Source organism: Hippoglossus hippoglossus, chromosome 15 (assembly GCF_009819705.1).
Source record: "Hippoglossus hippoglossus isolate fHipHip1 chromosome 15, fHipHip1.pri, whole genome shotgun sequence".
Lineage (NCBI taxonomy): Eukaryota > Metazoa > Chordata > Actinopteri > Pleuronectiformes > Pleuronectidae > Hippoglossus > Hippoglossus hippoglossus.
In genome coordinates, this window is record NC_047165.1 from 10571214 (window position 1) to 10582454 (window position 11241).

The window sequence follows — 11241 nt, forward strand, 5'->3', positions numbered from 1 at the left end:
CATGAGGCTAAAAACAAATGGTCGACTCTCACTGGGTCATTATCTTGCATCTTTTGCCAGATCCATACATAGTTGATGATTGAGGTGTTATCTGAGGCAGCATCATTGATGCCATCAGATCCCGCTCTCAGTTACCTCCGTCTGTGTTGGCATTATAGCAGATATGTACATGTAAATCATTAATGCCTGTTCAATTGTTTTCTTGCTCCCCTGGCAGTATCTCTTGCCTGGCTGTAGTATTTCATGGGGAAATATGGTACACGCCACTGATAAAACAAGCAAGAACAATCCTAAACTTGGCTGAACTCTGTTTCAACCCTGAGCTCATGGCTAGACAGGTGGGGCTGAGGTATCGATGGGAGAGCGTGTAAGACCTGCAGCGGAGGAGAGCATCTCGTTTTTCCTCCATGTGTTCTCATCAATAACTCACACTGACGCACTTGCACACACTGAGTTGCATCAGTATGCTTCTATCACACACATGTTATAATTGTACAGACTCAAGCTTCAGGCAACATTTAGTTATGTATCTATCAGCAAAGCAAAATCTTAACCACACTGCAAAATTGAACGCTCTGACATTTTTTCTGTATATTCATGTTTTTCATCTTCTCCAATTCAGAAATCAGTTGTAAATATGAACTTATGCTGACAGACCCAATAAAACTGACATGGTTTCATATTTTGTTGATATTTTTTACAGGAAAAGGTGTCCTGACACTAGGTGGCAGCATTGAGTTATTACTGACAGCATCACCTCCTCTCTGAGAGATGCTTTGATCTCAAAACAACAAAAGAAATTCACTGCTAAAATCAGGTCCGCAATATTTTTAGTTTTGGGGAGAAATATTCTCGTCATTTTTTTATACAGCTTTTCCTAATTCACAACATCAATTTTAGAGCACAAGTTGAGAGGAGTTTAACAGTAAATAATTAACATTATTGCACTTAAATTTTAACATTATCCATAAATAATTAAGTGCAGCTCACTGTGGAGAATAGTCTTTACTCTAATCTCATAGCAACGCTCATTAACCTTTTACGTTATGTTTGGTCAGGACTGAGTTTTTCATTTTGCATGCAGTAGTTTGCAGTTGGTGTAAGTTAGTGTTTTTGTGTGAGTGAAAGAGGGAGACACATACATGCATGCACCCAGCTAGTCATGCAATTATCCTTTAACAGTAATCTCAACTATATTTAAGTTGGTGCATGAGGATACTGCAGAAAAGACTATTTTAGATGCACTGTTAAATGTCTTCTGAGTTGAGCCTCCTTTTAGAGATAAACTATTTAAAGATTAAACTTAGACTATTTTTTATGTGAACCTCCTTTGTTCTTCTGTTGCTTGCATCTCAAGAAACAAACATCCTGAGAAACGTGCAGGCATCCCACTGTATAATTATAGTATAATCACATATAACCACACATGCAATGAGCTGAATCAGTGTACACAAATGTCGTATAGCATCAGTATTAACTGGGAACATATTGCACCTTTAGCCTCAAGCAACATTATTATTTAAAAATTGCCATTGAGCCGGGCACAAACAAGTCGAATGGTTGAGTTAAAGTAGTGTGACGAAACCCATATCCTCTTCGACTCCTTGTATGATTCCTGCTTGTGTGTGGCAGTAAAGTAAATTACTAAATATATTTATAAAATGTATTTAATGTGAGTTTGATTTAGCAAATTCTTGCATTTCTTCTTCTTTTAGGCAAAAGAACAAGATTTTTCTACAGTTTTCTAAGACGTGTTTTATTCAAACACAGAAAAGAAAATCATTGAGAAACTTTAGAAACTCACACATCACACACTGCTGCAAGTGGAAGATAATCCTTAATATGTGCTAATGGTGTGTTGACACATTTCTCTTCCTATATGCCGGGGCACAATCAAGCATGTCATGCAACAATGTTGAGTCAAGGCACATAATGTGGATATTGTACTGGGTGGCACAGATTTCCATTTTCACACAGACAGTAGAGATGGGGGGGGGTTGGCGGTAGCAGTGGTGGGTAGCGGTGGGGGAGGGGAGCGTTGGGGCGGGGGGTGTTCAGGGGGAATAGAAAAAAAAGATTTTACAATTCTGATCAGAGTCACCCAAAACACTGAACGATTTACTGCCAAATTAATTACCCCTTTTACCTAACTTTTGACAATAATGCTCGGAGCTGTCTGTCGGAACAGCATTATTCTATTAACGTTCGATCTGCAGTTCAGCCAGAGTGACTTCATATTTAGATTTTATTGTATTTTCCTAGTGAATGTGTAGCATTGCATCCACAATAGAGAGGCGCAGAATTATTATCATCTGATATTTCTCAGTTTAATCACCTGTGCAGAGGAAATGGGATCAGCACATTATTTGAAGGGAGGATTTGTTAAAAATATCAAACACGTAACATATCTGTTCCACGGCTTCACAAAAGGTGCATTTACAGAGTGAATTCAAGCTTGGTGCAGTTTAATTAATTGGAAACTCTCACAATATAAGAACCTCCGCAATCAGCACCCATCTTTAATCAAATATAAGACTTGGTTTTGGAGGTCGTGTGATTCAAAGCGTTATTGTGTAGAGTTTTTTTTTCTTTCTTTTATACAGATGGCATATGTTTTCAATTAAATTTTTACCTTTCCACTTTATTCTTTCTATCAAGAGCTGCAGGTTAGAGACTTGAAGAGACTTGAGCATGAGCTTGAGATTAGCTGGCCCGGTTTGTCCAAAGGGCGCGGGCGACCTGATCCAGATCCGGGCCTCCTGTGTGGGGCCTGCCTGCCGCCCCCGTCTGCCCTCTTTTCCTGTCTCCAGGAAGTGGTCACCAGGCGGCCTATTGCCTCTTGTCCATGGTCACAGGCTAAACAAGTGTGTAGGTGTTAAAGAGGCTGTGCAAAAGTCTCTAAATCACATAAACAATTATATCTAATAGAGATGTATATACAGTAGATATAAGGATGTTTTGTGGTTGCAGTTTTGTAGAAGTAAAGGTTTTTTTTAGGCATAATTAACCACAATAGATGGGAGCAATAAGCAGGACGATTCCAAACACAAGTATCTGGCTCATCTCAGTAAATGGGATGGTCTCCCTTGTCTTGTCCTGTGTGTCTCTGTTCAGCAGTCGATAGGGTTAACCTGCCTGTAGCATCCATCTTATGTGCCCCCCTCGCATTACCATTGATCTGAGGGAAATAAAGAGCACACGTGTTATTATATACAGCCCAGAAAAAACACCCTCTCACCGTGATGGAGTGAACCGGCCAAATGTATGAAATATTGCCCCTCCAACATATTCTGTCTTCCTGTCAATAGTGCAGCCTTTGCCCACAACCTGGATCAATAGCAACTTATCTTTTCATGATAACACATAACAATGTTGTCTGCTGTCTTTTCTGATATTGAAGTTCTAATTCTAATGTCCTTCTCTCTTTTTTTCTTTTTTAAATCATCGATGCCGATGAGTATATTTGATATTTCTCAGTTTTCCCCTGAAAGAAATAAAATTGGCGCGGCCCCTGCTAGTCTGAGACATGGCAGTTACAAATTTACATGTTGGTTTCTGGACGTTTCTCTGAAGCTTTTGGGGGTCTCTCATGTGTGAGACTGCTCAGTGGAGAGAAGACACCCCTCTGTAGAAACATCTGTTGTGGAAATGGCTGTCAGACTCCCTTTTGTGGGCTCCCTCTCTTCTTTAGGCTGAGATTGTCAATTGTCTTGATCATTTATGTGGGTGAAAGAATAATGATTAAAAAAAGAATCTGGAGAATGTGCCCATGCAGTCGAGCAGTCTGCAGCGCGGCTGTGTTTGTGTTTTTGTTTTTGAAGGAAACGTTTCTCTCTGATTTAGTGTCATTGTGTTCCGCACATTCAGGCATGTCTTATATAATGTAACGTGTAAACTATAATGCAGTGTGAGTGGTGTGACAAAATAAAGTTTTTAAAGAAATCTCACTGACTGAACATTTGTTGGTCATAATGACAAGCTGCAAAAAAATTCTTTAAAAAATTAGTCTTTAATTATTCACGATGTGGTGATTGTTATCAGATATGGAAGAAGTCACTGGAAAAGAGAATCTGCATTTTCTTTTATTACTCAGAATGATTCGATTGTTGAAAATCCAATTTCTTTTTGTACTAAAAATAAAATACCTACATTTCCAGTCTCCAAGTTAAAGAGGCAGTCGGCGTATTTTTTAATATAAAGCAACTAAATGCTTTAAACAAGTGCGATAGGAAGTGATGAGGATAAAAGGTTGGTGTCTTGTTCCAAGAAAAATATTTTGAAAACAAATTCTCTACATTGTGTCTTTTTTTTTTATGGCCCGGGGTGCAATGATGCCGGCGTCTTCCACCTACACAGGAAGTGTCTTGAGAGCACCTGTCTGCCACAAGGCATGTCACCTCCATGTACCACAGGTCAGCCGCCATTTGTCTCAGTCAAGCAGCTCACTCACCTATAATTTCTGTCCATGCCAAAACAGCATGATCCTATCTAAAACAATTAATTGAATAGATCGGTTGCATTCAGATGCTTTAAATCAAGATTTAAATAGATATTTCCATTATTTTTTGTTTGTCTGTGGTTTTAGGGACCAGATACGACAGGAAAAGCTTTTGCTGCATTAGTGAAACAACAGAAAACCTATAAATCCTGTCCATGTAACATTATGTGATTTTATGTGCATGTTACCTAAACCATGTGTCTGAGAGTATGTCAGTTTTCATTGCTGCATAAAAATATGCACACAAACTTAAACATTGAAAAAAACATCAAACCCATGCTATTCTTTTGTAAAGCCTTTATAAAACAATCTAAACATTGTGCATAAGACCTGGTTTAAAAGGTGTAAAAACATCTCTACATTGAAATGGCCCACGACAGTAAGATCCCTGCATGAATCAATGGGACGCCTGTTGTGATTCTGTGATTTTTCCTGCCGCACAGGTGAGTGTTTGAGCAGAGTGACACCTCATAAACTAGCTGATAACCTGTTCCTGTGTCTTCTTATCTGTCTTCCAGACAATCTCTGGTCCCTGAGCACGTTGTCGTTTCCCCTCGGGCCCGTTATCAGATCCCCTCCGTAGGCTCCCAGCAGCTGCAGTTATTGTGGAAGACTCAACTTTTATGGCCTCATGATGTCTGCGACAACACAAGCTTTATGAGTGAGTACATGCTCTCCAGTGGTCGTTGGGATGGTAGTTTCCTGCTTTTTGGGGGTTTTGACTTGAAAGTTTCCCTATTGTTTTACTTCTATTGAATCTGTCAGAGCTACAGAACAAGTTAAATGTTTTACCAAATATAACAATTCCAGCCTTCTAATTTTAAATTGTCAGTGGCTCGAGGTGTTTTTATCTAAAATCTGAAATGTGTTAATAACATATTAACTACAAGATAACAAAAAAAGGAAAAGGCAAAAAAGGGCTGAATTTAAAATTCATGTTATTTCAAATATCGTATCAATAATTATCTTTTTCCTATCATGTTTCTGCACTGATCAGACCCGGGCTCTATCTGTGAGAAAGCGTGTTATCTCCCTCTGCCATTCATGTACACATTTATTGGATTCAAGTCTCCAGGATCAATCTTTTGGCCACCAGAGGAGCATAACTAATGGCAACATTAGAATGGCTTTGTGAGAGGGACTGGCCGGATGCGGGTTAACCAAGCAGGAAATAATCTAGGATTTTATATCCTGCATGAATGGCCATAGGATATGCTGAGAATAAATTAATCCCCCCAAATTTTTTGCAGCAAGGTTATCTTTGAATGGAACAGTTGCAGAGGGGTGACGGTTTATTTGGCTGATTATTTTCTGGGGGAGGAGGAAGAGGAGGGTGGTGGTGTTTGATGCTCCCCGTGTGCACACGTGGAATTTCTTGGCAGATAATGACCGTCGTCCTAATGCTCAGCCAGGGTCAGACTATCTATTCTCTCTCTGACCACAGGTCTAGACAGCCTTCCTCTGGAAAAAACTTTTTTTTTTCCTCAGTTCCTTCTTAAAGAACCACTTCTATTTTCCTGTTGTGCCCAAACAAGGATTTTACAAAACGGGTGACATCGCCACACAAGCTGTCTGCCGAATCCCCCTTAATTAAAGTGACGTTTAAAGCCTTCCTCCGACACTAATAAACCCTCTCTCCATTAAGATCCTCCTAATTACTGTGTGCAAAGGAAAGGGGACACACACAGACAGACAGTGCGGAGGTAAGCCTGCTGGCATTTGGCCCCGTAAGCTGAGCGCCACACAAAAGAAAATGTCCCCTGGGTTACCCATCCTACCAGACAGATTCCTTTATTTTTTTCAACCTTGCCCCCCCCCCCTCTCCTGTTTTCTTCTTTATGAATGAAAGTATATGACATGTGTGGCTGAGAGTGTCCATTCATGGAGTTGCTGGAATGTGTGGAGAAAGCATGAATGAGGCATGAATCACAGCCACCTGATTAGTCATTAAAGAGTCTTTTGACATTACCATTGTTTAAATGTGCATGGTGGAAGTGAGAGTGCTGTCAACTATAGACTCCTGTTCAATCATGTGAGGCTGATTAGAAAAGAAAGAAATTCAGTGTAAACAGAGGGATGCAGGGATCTTCTCGGGAAGCATCCATCTTATATTATTTCTTAATATATATAAAAAAACCAATTGAAACACATATTAGAGCATTTAATACAAGGCGTTGTTGGGTTACATGTCCCATCATAGTTTCGAATGGCTTTACCAGGGCTTAAATTGACGTGGACAAGAGACTCTTGCATTGTTACACGTCACACTGAGCCACAAGTACAGAGTGTGCGGACAGTCACTACAGCTTCTGTGGCAGAGATCAGCCCAGAGAGGTTAAACGTGTTTGGTTCATGTCCCGGTCTGCAGATTAATGACATTAACAAAGTTTCCATTAGTCGTACAACGGGGGGAGACATGGGCGTCCATGCGGAAAGCCACATGACCGAGGCAGAGATAAGAGAAAATGAAATACGTCTTTTCGCAGAGGAGACTGGAGGGGCCAGGAAGTGCCACTCCAAATTAGCCGCAGGCCCAGTTTGTTGTTACTTCATTAACCCAGCAGCCCCGGGAAAAAACAAAAAGCGGGGTCGCAACCTGTAGCAACAGGGAGGCCTGAAATTTGCAAAGCGATGCTCCTTTCAAAGTTTGGCTGGATGCAAGAGTGTATGAGGGAAAGTTGTTATTTAAAAGGAAAATCCAGGAAATCTCATTATCGTGTTTTAACTCAAATTATTGTGTTTAACTTTAAATTAAATCAGTTTCTAATAGCTGCAGTATAATGTGAAGACCATTAAGAGAAACCCAACTTCACTGGTGCCCTAACAATTTAACCAAATTTTAAATATCCTGCAGGTTAGCATGTATGTAATCTTGTTTCTTTAGATATGTTTTTTCATATCAATAATCAATTTCTTTACAATGTCCTGACAAGCTGTTACTATGGAGATGAACAAGTCAGATGGTCGGTCTTACACAGCATGATCTTTTAAATGTTAAATTTTAAAATATAAATATCCAATGAAAGGACATGCAAGCATTTTTCGATTTAATAAAACAATTTTTTTTGTTAAATTAGATAAAACAATCTCAAAACGTTGGTTAATCATAATTAAGGCAAAAATTATAATTCTATGTTATTTTGGTCAATATCTGCCAGTATATTGATAAATAATTGATATGTGTTCACACAGTCATTCCGAAACTTTACACATAGTACATCAAACTTTTAAACTAGGGTCACATAAAACCTAATCATCAGACTTTCTTAGAAATGATCAAATAAAATATGATATTAGTGGATCATCAATATTAGATGTGCACTGTGCTCTGTGTGATGCTCTCCAACGTGTGGTGAGAGAGAGAGCTTCAAAACAGAGCCGAGTCATATAATGGCGTCCTTGTTGTTGTAAGATGAGCCGAGCGGCGGCTCTTTATTTGCAGCCAGTGACTTTATTAGAGTCTATGGTTACAGACCCTTGGAAGGAGGGCTATTGTATTCTCACCCCTTCTCTGGCAAACATACCTCTGCTGCTCTCCTCCTCTGTGCACGCTTCATAACAAACAGGCCCGATGGATTCTGCAGAGAGTTGGTAGAAATCTATTACTTAGATTTTATTGATTAAAAGAGGTGGGGTTTGTCACGGAAAATATGGCCCCATGAGTCGCAAAAAATTCCTCGCCATAGATCTGAAGTTTCTTAAAAAGTCAGCAAAGTGCACCCTCTCTCTCTTTCGCTGTCTCTCTCTCAACATGGATCACCGGCAGCTGACTTGGCTGGAAACTCTGTGGCACAGGTAGACAAGAGGCAGGGTCCAGCGAGTGTCTACTGAGGCTGCAGACACATCTGCCTGCTTGATTTCACCTGGTAACTGAGCATGTAGTATTTACTTCTCGGCTGAAATGCAATCAGGGGCTGGTCGCTGGCAAGGAAGCAATGAGCCTTCCATTTTTTTAAACCTCTCTCAAGAAGTAAGGAAGAGTTTGAGTGGAAAACGTGGAGTGGAAAAATATGTATTGTAATATTTTGGAACGTTTTTTTTTTATAAATAGTATGTTTTTAAAGTTACAACATAGATATATAAATAAAAAATATATTAACTAAACAATCAAAATCATTCTTCTGTTTTGAAATCCATCTATTCCCATGTTTTACAAGAATAATTACCAACACCAAGGAGCTTATATATAAGAGTTTGTTGGTTTGTTTGTTTGTAATTAAGATCACACGAAAACTAGTGGACAACTTATCATGAAACTTGGTGAAAGGATGAGGTATAGGCCACGGAAGAACCATTCGAATTTGTGCAGATCTGGATCAGGGGGTGGATCAAAATTTTTTAAAATGTCTTTAACATTGAGAGATGTTAATTTTCCTGATATCTCAGAGAATATTCATGGATTTAAAATCAGGCATGTTTGGACGACTGATATTTATGAGTGTGTGTAATTTGGTGCAGATCCAAATAAAAATGCAAATGGTTCCGTTCTAGTTTTGTCAAGTGTCAAACAGAGAGCTGCATGTTATTAAACTTAATTCTTCTAACATTTACTTCTAAAGCAATAGTTTAATAATATTCAAGCAGGATGACAGGTCATAAGAAACATGATTTAAATAGTTTGAATTACATCAGTATGAGCTGTTCCACTGCTGAGTCCCTGATGATAAATGTAAAAGTGACAATGCTGCGGTTTCCTACGGTAGACCGATCCCCGTGTGCGTATAAACACTTAACATGCTCGAGACAAGAGTCACCTCTCTAATCTGGCTGAAGGAGTGTGTGGAGAGGCCCTTTATCCCACCCTGCTTTAACCGGTTGCTCACAGAAGAGCCATTTACCTCCACTAATGGGGAGTGAGTCTTTCACCGGGGCCTGTTTGCCTCTCAGCCCTCTGAAAGAAACTCCGCCAGAGAGGAGACATTAAGAAAACCTGTTTATCTCGAGCAGTGAGTGTGTGAGTGTGAGATAGTGTGAGAGTGTGAGTGTGAGTGTGTGTCTGTCCAGGGAATGGCCGAGCTCCTTGGTGCCTTTTCAAGAGGCTCCTCTTCACAGCAAGTGTTGGATCAGCACTTTTCGCCGTCATGAAGACACAGTGGCTAAATAAATGGGTGTTTAGCCTTTTACTTGTATATTCAATTTGCAAATAATGCAGATTATTTCATAAATGAACCACACAACATTATTTGTTTACTCTATTTAGTGTGTTTATTACTATATACCACTCATATGCCAATGATTTATCATACAACCCTTCAATTTTACAAAAATCAAGTACAAATCATGGTCCCCATCTTAGTTTAGCCTCTTTGCATGCTAATATTTACCAGTTAGTCCTATTGACTGAAGATAAATACAGACAACTTCCTCCCACTAATCAGACATAAGCCAAAATTACCCAAATACGAAGGCTCCCATAATTGCGCGGATGATGTCATTTAGAGTCTGTGCTGTGGAGGTCAGTGGATGGAGCCACGGTAACAAGGACCCACTGATACATATCAGTCAGTCTCAGCTGTCAGTCTTGATATGTAACCCTATTTTATGGTATCAGATAACTTATTAAAACCCAACTAACTTGAAAATGAAGACTTGAGCAAACATGAGTGTGATAAGAGCTAGATAAAGTGACAGAAACTCTGTTCGAGAAACTTTATTTAATGTGTATTTTGAGTTTTAGTTTGGCTGATGTCCCATCGTTGAACGTGGAGTAGGTCGGGTTTGTGACCTTTACTGCAGCCAGCCAGCAGAGGGCAATCAAGATGATTTGGCTTCACTTTATGGAGCCGTCATGTCGTCCATCTTTACATACAGTCTATGCTTAGAACTAAATGCAAAGTACAGCTTAGGCTGATGGAAATGTCATTGGTATAAACCTGATAATGGTCCTCAATGAAAAGTTGAGGTTCTGATCAAGAAGAATATGTGGGCTGTCTATCCATCCAGCAGTTGTTAAGGTATATTACTAAAAGCCAAACATGTCAGCCTACTGGTGGCGTTAGAGGAAAAGTCCCAGGATCACCAAGGACACTAGAAATCATTGTTTAGAGAGCATTAACAACAAATATTAAATGCAAAGTCAACCAGTAGTTGTTGAGGTATTTAAGTATGGATCAGTTGTGTGAGTGTGGACAAACTGACACTGTACATCTCAAAAAGTCATTTGACAAGAAATTTCAAATCAGACACCAAGATTTGTAAGAACACACAACAAACACTGCAAAAACAGATTCTTTCTCTTTTTTTTACTATGTGTGTTCAATTCTCACTCCAGCCTATATAGAGAAAGCAAATTATTGATTTTAGAGCAGCAGGTAATTCTCTGATCCAGGCAATAAAGCCTCACTCACTCTAACAGGAACCTGAGGAAAGAGTCGCACCAGGAGAAACAGACACCACAATCACAACCTATAGTCACCGTTACTTACTTTTGTTTGTGACAGTGGGGGCTTTTAAAACCCCCAGACACCTCGTCTTTACTGACCGTTTGTGGAGCGGTCCTACTGTGGCAGGGCTGCTACACGGGGTCATCAGTGGCTGCAACCTGTCGTTAAAGACGGGACAAACAAACACAGGAGGAACTCTGGAGAATGGGGTTAATCAGGGTGGGCAGACACAATGGCAGGTGGTCAGCAGGTTAGGGTGAGCAGGGAAACAGGACTGTTTGTGTGTGAGACGAGGATGGGAACACACAAGCATGCACAAACAGACATAGGAGCATGCATGAAAAACACGCACACGCACAC